Source organism: Quercus robur, chromosome 1, assembly GCF_932294415.1.
Source record: "Quercus robur chromosome 1, dhQueRobu3.1, whole genome shotgun sequence".
In the NCBI taxonomy this organism is placed as follows: domain Eukaryota; kingdom Viridiplantae; phylum Streptophyta; class Magnoliopsida; order Fagales; family Fagaceae; genus Quercus; species Quercus robur.
Genome location: NC_065534.1, coordinates 3,517,047 through 3,525,909, shown reverse-complemented (window position 1 = coordinate 3,525,909; position 8,863 = coordinate 3,517,047). Strand labels below are relative to the sequence as shown.

The 8,863-nt window shown below is 33.4% G+C and overlaps 1 protein-coding gene and 1 long non-coding RNA gene across 4 annotated transcripts in view; one reads left to right on the top strand and one right to left on the bottom strand.

Moving 5' to 3' along the window:
- Positions 1-3,708: 3,708 nt before the first annotated feature.
- On the bottom strand, positions 3,709-7,163 carry LOC126716541 (uncharacterized). Its single transcript, XR_007652137.1, has 3 exons — positions 4,675-7,163; positions 4,359-4,466; positions 3,709-4,260 (listed from the first exon to the last, which is right to left on the bottom strand). It is a non-coding gene; the product is annotated as an uncharacterized LOC126716541 (long non-coding RNA).
- Positions 7,164-7,585: 422 nt separating this feature from the next.
- LOC126716501 (protein DETOXIFICATION 16-like) overlaps positions 7,586-8,863 on the top strand; it is a 49,818-nt gene continuing 48,540 nt past the window's right edge. For all 3 annotated transcript variants that reach the window (XM_050417336.1, XM_050417324.1, XM_050417327.1), the window contains exon 1: positions 7,586-7,887. The gene's annotated coding sequence lies outside the window, so the exon portion shown is untranslated. The remainder of the gene's footprint in view (positions 7,888-8,863) is intronic.

Genomic DNA, 8,863 nt, shown 5'->3' with positions numbered 1-8,863 from the left:
AAATGTAGGGACCAAAAGTGTATATAGTTCGTGATTATTTTATGTTAACAATGGGGCTGAACATGGACGCAATTAATTGCAATATAAATCGCTTTTTGATACATATGTTTCACTTTTATGATCAATTACTTACTTTTGGGATAGTCTGTGATTGTAATTGTATGGTCAATGTGTATTGTAGTACCCCTCTGACAGTTTTTAGACCCCTTAAACAATTGATTAAATCTAGGTAATTAGCCAAGTTGTTACTTAGTCCAATTAAACAAGTCTAGGTTATCACAATAATAAAGATCAAATCATGCAAAGCAGCGGAAAATAAATAACACAAGATATGATCACCTAGGAAACCAAACCGGTAAAAACCTAGGGAGGATTTGACCTAGCTATCCTCAAGGTAAACCTGAATCCACTATCTTGAAAGAATCGAAGTTCATACAAAAGGACTTACAAGCACCCCCGCTCGACTTCCTAATGCTACCAACCAGTAGAACTTACTGACACGACCACGTACAAGCTCCGAATCCACGGACTTCTTCTTTCTTGGATTCCCACCAGTTACAAGCACCCCCGCTTGTGTATTCTTTAAGCTTTAATGGCAGCAACTGAATTGATCATCAAGGTGTAAAAATTATCTCCTCCTTGAAAATCCTAAGTTTGTGTAAAGGAAAGCTCCTCTAGATCTCACAAGAGATTTACACAAACCGCAATATGAGCAATACTAAAACATGGCTAGGGTTTGCCTTTTATACTTAGGACAAATAAGAAACCCTAAAAACGTTTTAAAACAAATAGGGCTGAGTTGGACGAATCTGTAGAAAAGCAATCTGCCCGAGCTTCGATCAGTCGAGCCTAAGCTTCGATCGATCGAGCCAAGCCGAAAGCCACAGTGCTTCCTGCTTTAAACTCGATTCCAACTTTACATTGACATACAACTTTGAGCTAGCTTTAAACACTTCTAAACACATTGTTTTGATTATGGTTTGCCAACAATACAAATTAGAGTTCTAAATACATAAAATCCTAAACTTTAGAACCTAACACCCTCTATGTTCTAATTGTTTTTATGTTTGTTGTATGGGTGTTGTATGGTTAGCGTCCATGCTCTTAACTTTCAAACTCTCTCTACACTTTTATATTTTAGGCTAAATTATAAATTGCTCATTATAACTTTAACCAAAATTCAATTCAATCTCCTAATTAATTTTACCTTTGTTTAATTAAATTCTTTAACTTTCAAGTTAATTCAATTCAGATCTCTCATTATTCTCTGTTAAAAAAGCTTTGTTAGGCACTCAATAAACAACTTTTTGTTATGTCAAATTCATGATTTAGGTGTAGATGAGGTTCAAACCCCTATAAAGACATAATATTTTAATTGTTCAGTTTTACACTATATCTAAATAGTTGTTTACACTTTATTCTCATACAATTTTTTGCTACATAACTTTTTTTTTTTTTTTTGAAAGGTGCTACATAACTAATTTAAGGAAAAAAGAAAACATTTGCAAACTCAACTTCAACACTCTGAGCTTGATGTTCTTCAACATCTTATAAATTTAAAGAGTCTATTAATACCTTTTGAATTATGTTAAAGGTTTATGAGAGTTATAAATTCAACAATCTATTCATTGTTGATAGATTGACTAAACTTGTGCTTACACTTTCTGTTTCAAACAACAACTATGAAAAGTGCATTTTGAACCATGAAGTTTGTCAAAACAAGTCTTAGTAATATAATGAAAAAATAAAAAGAAATTACTAAAATGTAGTGTACAACTTCATTAATTTTTTAAGTTTAATTATATTCAAACACATGGTTACATTTATCATTACAACATGAATGTGTTCGAATTTGGTTGGAGAACCTAAAGAATTGTTCTTATAGCTTCTCATCACAAACTACAAACTTAAAAGCATTTGTAATTGTTCTACAGCCCTAACACGTGTTGGATGGTTTATATGATTTCGGTTGGCCTTGGCGCTGCTATAAGGTTAGTGACATAGTTTATATGGCTTTCCCTACTAACACCATTGCCAATTCCTAAAGTCTCCACATTGCCCTCAAAACTAATGGCTTGTTTGGATAGAGAGGGGAAGGAGGGGGAGTGGAGGGGAGTAGAGTAGTGTTGGCTAAAAATAAGTTAATTTTGTGCTAAATCTACTCTACTCTCCCTCCCTCCCCTCTCAATCCAAATGGACCATAAGAGATTTTTCTTGGTATTGTATAACACAAGAGTGTCAAATGAAATGGGTGTTGGATGCCCACATGGTGCCCGTTTAGCTCTTCGTGTCATGATCACATTTGCTCTCTTTGAGGGTGCAACAATAGCAATGACTACACTTCTGGTGCTCAATGTTTGGGGAAAGCTTTATAGCAGAGAAGAAGTTATTAGATATGTTGCTACTTGCTTGAATGATGCCACTGCTTGCATTATTAGACTTCTTGGATGGATTCCAATGTGTACTTTCAGGTCTTAAATTTATGTCTCAAGTACTACTCAAGTTCAATTGTTAATGATTGTTTGATTTTTCTTACTTTGATTCAAGTTCTTATAAAGTAGTTTTTGTTTTGGCTATGTAGGGGCTGCTTGAGGATGTGGGTGGCAAAATCTATGTGCATTTATAAATCTTGGGGCTTACTATTTTGTGGGAATTCCTTCTGCTGTGATCTTTGCTTTCATCTTCCATTTTGGAGGCAAAGTAAGTCTCTCAGTCTCTCTCTCTCTTATATGTCTTACAAACTATATCGTGTCAATTTTTAAATAGGTAATAAAAAAATAATTGATAAATTTATTTATTATATTATTGATGTGTTATCAGTCACATTCGTTATCACGTCAATTTGTAAAAAATTCTATAGTAGTTATTTTAATGTTTTCCTATACCAATATTCGTGTTGTGAAATTGGTTTTAACTAGGGGCTTTGGATGGGTATCATATGTGGACTTTCTGTTCAAGTTGTGACACTTGTAGCAGTAAACTTATTTGTTGATTGGGATAAAGAGGTAAGAAAATTTTATCAGTTTAGGCTCTTGATTTGGACTTCACCTATAGGAATCAAGTAACAAAATTTGCTCTAAGGATTAAAATGATCTTCCTATTGGACTATTTGAGATGTGCTAATATTTTGAGTAACAAATTTTTTAAAGCTTATTTGCTTATGTTCAACTTTCGAATGTCTCATATTTTTTAAATACAAAGTATAGATTATCCAATTTTTATCAATTAAACTTTCAGTAAAAAGTTACAACCAAACGCGCACACTGGACTAGAGAAGTGATGTTCAACTGTTCAAACTTAAAAGTAAATCAAATTTTCTAATAATGTTTTTCTGGTGTCAATTTTACACTTGCAATATCATGTGTCCAGGTTTGTTCCAAGGAATAAATAACATTACTCACCACGAACATTGGGCTTAATTTTGCAAATTAGTTTTTTTCTTTTCTTTTTTTTCTTTTACAGAATGTCTTTCGTTTCTTTTTCAGGCGAAGAAAGCTGTGCATGGTGCTCAGGGAGGTGACCTTACTGTTAATGAGGAACTATAGATTTTGGTTTTCACTTTTCCCAACACACCAAGAAAGTAAATTGTAAATAATTCTCTTTTTGAATAAGAAAATTATACTTGAGGTAGAAAATAAAATTTGACATATTATAGCTGTTGATGAGATCAACAACAACAACAACAGCAACAACAACAACAACAAAAAAAAAAAAAACCAAAAGCAAAAATTGACATTATTAGTTTCCAATGACCAATATATATGCCATAAAGAAAGCACAATCTAGCCAATTTTGCATATCATGGATGGAGATTTTGAGATTTGGAAAACCAACTTCACTCAAAATCATCAGTATGTCAAAATTTGAAGCAGAAATGTCACAGTATGTCATGCAGTTTCTTTGATTCACAACTACTGCTCAGTTGGACGGACGATCAGGTGAAGGGAGTGGCATGGTTTTTCTCCATTCTCATTGGTTTCAATGGCATACTCGGCTAAAGGAGGGGATTCTTCGATTTACATCTCCGTGACCTTGGGATTGTCAGCCAAAATATTTCTTTGAACCCTATCAATCAAAACCTTTGGTGGAGGTTCCTCTCGCAGCCATTCATCATCATAATCATTGTTCACATAGCATCCAACTCAAATAAACTCTAGTCCCAGATAAGCATATGTCAATAGCAGTACCGTGACACCAATGATGTCTTCAATTCATAATCACACATTTTTTATGGATCTGGAGGATCTGCCTGCCAGGGGCCTAACAAGAAATAATTTAGTGTTATTTTCATGAGCTTATTAGCAATAAAAACTCAAATTCCGGACTTAGCACAAGCAGTAATCATAAAAAAAAATAACCTCATGGACAAAAGGGTGGCTGGCAACATTACTGGCCCAACAAGCATACTTTCATGAAGTTGATCATATATCTCATCCTCAGCACATAAATGAGTTTCCATTCCAAATCTGCAATGTTAATTGAGTATAAAACATGGCAAGGCTAGCAAAGCAGTACTCAAAAGAACAAGTTTAACTACCTAGATGTCAACAACAAATAAGTGAAGAGAAATGCTATGGTTCATACTTGAGAATTAAAATTTTAAAAATTCTAAAAAAATTCAACGAGAAAAGATGAATGATTCCAAATTTCCAATTAGTATATTAGGTCACTCACCCTAACAGTAACAGGGAGAGCAGGGGAGAAGAAAGAAGGCATCGCGCAGTAAACAGAAACCAAAAACAGCTTTGCTGTACCTGCCAATTTTAACTTAAGCAGATGCACAAAACACCTTTGACATAACTTGCTACATCCTCAAAGCATTAGTATATCAAATCCAAGTAATTGATAGCAGGACTTCAAAACAGAACTTCTGTAGGAAATATAGAAATATTTCTATGAATTATGTCACATACATAATCATATATACATTCTTGAAGACAAAGATTAGTTTATTCATTCAGGACAAGGAAAAAAAAATAGAAGGAACTGGCCAAAAGCCTTCAGTTAGTTCCAGTGCCTTTTGCTAACCGGCAGGGCCTTCTTTGTGGTTTCATCCTGTGTACAGCATATCTTAAACAAAAGCATGAACATTAAAACGGTACTGATTAAATCAAAGAGTATCAAACTCCTTATTGACCTTCTCTTCCCATTGAACACCTTACCCTGAACCTGTCATATCCTAAATTTATCAATGATTCAGTGACTCATTGTTGAATTGTACTAGCAGATTTATAATATAGGTTCCAAATTCCAATACTTATTGAGATCGGTGAAGGTACAGAACAATAGGTCATGCCCTTTGCAAATTCAAATGTTCCTAATTTACATTTCCTACTCCAGCTTACCACAACTTCAAAATCTTCCAAGATAATGCATTTTCTAGAAGAAATTCCAACTTCCAATGGTTTACAAAATTCCTTGTATGCAATCTAAAGAGTATTTGTGCTCCCCTCAAATTACTAGTATGTAATTGAAGTCAAGATGAACATCTCTCAAGATTATAAACACACCAGAGAGAGGGATTTTCAAGACAGCTCCAAGGAAGTCCATCATCTAGATGTCGATAGCATGCAAATTCGTAGTCCAAGTGTAAGATCCAAGTAAGCACGCCATGACATAAATGAGTCAACTTTGTACCAATGGGGATTGTTATAAATAACAATGCTAGTTTTGGGGTGTACAAATTATGAGCAGTTCCAATTAAGAAAGAAATTCTCTTTTTGTGAACTGACCATATCAAGCATTCTCTTCTCAAAATATATTTCATTTCACCTCCAACATATTTGAAAAGGGAAAAGAATGAAAGAAATTAAACACTCCACTTTTCAATGGTGACCCTCTCTCAATTCTCAAGTCGTGTTGCATGGACAAACAAAACAAACACAACGGAGCCCATGTCATAAAATTGAAAAACATACAAACAAGCCAATATATATATACACATATATATATGACTACTCATCAATTTCAAGTGAGGTCAACCACTATATATCTAATCAAGCAAAAACACAACTTAATCAAATCATTAACTACACGAAGGCAGGCATGTTCATAAGTTTGAACGTGCGAAGTACTAACTCATTAAACAACTATTAGAACGAAACATGCTTAAATAAGAAAACATGTCACACTTTCAAATTTCAATATTGTTGCAGAGTTTAATTTAAGTCAAATTTCAACAGCAGAAAAAGGAAAGAGCTGGGATTATATTTGGAGACCAGTAACTCAAAAAATTTTAGTTTTGTCTAACTATTAATCCTTTTGAGTGTTTTAGTCAAAAATTCATTACAATATAAATGAAGCCACTTACAAATCTTTTCCACAACTCTTAGCATTACAAGCAACCACTCAACTTAACTAACTCTTTAAGCCAAACTAATTGGGATCAACTACAAAGACCTTTTATGTCACTCAACCTTATTTTAGGGTCATGTTTTAACTTGTGTCTCCAACAACAATGTCTCCTTCCATTATTCTATATAACTTCTACTTCTACCCCATCCAATTTGGCCTCCCTTTCACCCTTTTTGCCCCATCCACATTATTAAAATCACAATTTTGTACGGAAATATTCACAGGCCTGAATTGTTTATATCAAAACCGTCTCAAATGATTCTCCATCATGACCACCATCTTAGGATTACATCCACAAATTCATCTTTCTTATGTTTCCTTGCTCAAACTAAAAGCATTTCTTTCATTAACTTTAAGGGAGGTTATAAAATAATACGAAATTAATGAAAAAAGTTAAATTTATTTTTTTAAGACTAAAGCATCTTTGGTTTGACTAACAACATTAATTTTAAGACTTGAGTATAAACCAGTACACACAGTCCTAGCTTACCCTCTCTCTTTTTTCCCCCTCTTTTTTTTGACCAAAAAGTTCAACATTGCATAGTGACACAGACAAGCCTTTTAACCCTTCATGAACACAACAAGAACATTGAAATGGCTTTCCAAATTTGTAGTCAATCAACAAATCCAAAGCAAACAAATCAATCACGCAACAACCTATACATAACATTTATCATAGTTTACAGCTAGCCATATATCACAATCATCCACACTTAATTTTCACACCAGGTAAAAATAGACAACACAATAAGACTTGCTATAGTACAAGCAAGTAGCAAGAGAAATTATTGTGAACTCCCGGAGTACCATAAATGGTACTCCCTCCTCTCACATGAATGATAGGTCCCACTAATTAAATTTATGACGGGACCCACCATTCATATGAGAGAAGTGAGTACACATTTATGATACTCCGAAATACCTAATAATTTTCCAAGTAGCCAAACCCAATAACATCAGTACCACCAAGACAGCTTTCATAGGTTCAAAATTTCAAACACTTAAAACCATAAATATAGAGCAATGTTACAAACAGCAGATTTTGCCGCAAAATTCATACATGCTGAGTTGGCAAATTATTATTAATTCTCGTATAGGCTGCCATTGACACTACTTTATTATTCACATTACACCGTTAACAAGTTGTCATGATATTTTAGGATCTAGCCCAACAAAATTTCCCATATGGCCCATTCTTAGGGAGTAATGCTTCACAGCTCCCACACATATTTTCACAATATTTTTAAAGCAATTGAGTTGGTAATTTTTTATGGGTTTATCGTCTAAGCCCACCACTCCCATTACTTTAATAACCCCATAACAGTTAACAACTTGCTGTTTGTGAGTCTATATTTATCCATTCTTAAGCCCTTTACAAAGGAAACCCGTTTTATCAAATCCTATACCCAAATGCATTGGTTTCAAGAAGAAGAAGAAAAAAATCCCCATACCAACCGCAAAAATCACCAACCATCTTGCACCGCCGCTGCGCCGCCCAGCCACTCCACGCCGGCGACGCTTCTGGACCAGCTGGTATCTCTCTCTCTCTCTCTCTCTCTCCCTCAAAACTCCTCTTTTATAGCTTTTCTATTTTTCTCTTTTTTAGTTTTGCATAAAAGGGCTGAGCTTTATTGTTTAAGAGAGATTACCGTACAGACCACAGATAGAGATAGATAAAGCAGACAGACAAACCAACAGCAAGACTCTTTAACTATGCATATGAGTTTTGTTTTTTTAATAAAGAAAATTTGGAATCACAAACAGTGGAATGAGAGAGTCAAAAAGTTTGTGCTTCTTTTTTTTTTTTTTTTTTTTTTTTTTTTTTTTTGTATTTTATTAGCGTGCAACTGTGCATTGAGTGATGAATCTAATGATAGCTATTGTGATCACGGTGGTCCCAGGATCACTCTATCTGGAAAAAAAATATATATATATATATATATATAATAATTTGAAAAAATTTATTTGTCTATCTTTAAAAAAAAATTTGGAAATACCTTAGGTTTTTTATGCTAATAAATTTAAATTTTGTTCCATAATTTGTTCTACATTCAGTAGATGAATGATTGTTTGGTTGTATACATTGAAAAATATGTAATTTGTAGCATTAATAATAAGACTATTATGTAACGATTTCAAAATATGAAAACTCATTGAAAGTAATTGTAAATTTTATGTATTTGCGTATATTTTTATTGTTATTGTTGTCAATATATGAATTTCTTTTTTTATTGGATTGTATAATTTATGTTTCTTAAAAAATATCCTAAGAAAAATTCTTAAGAAAAAATCCTAAAGCCGCCACTGAGTGTGACATTGACAAGTTGACATTGAAGAAAAAAATTAACAAAGAGATGATGACAGTGGGTGGTGGGTGGTGAGTTGAATTGTGTTAGTGCTATTAAATATTAAAATAAAAAATGGTATTTGGAATTTTACAAATTTTATTGTATAGATTTATAAAATGATTTGTTCTAAAAGTGGTATCAGATGCACAAAATTCTTATAT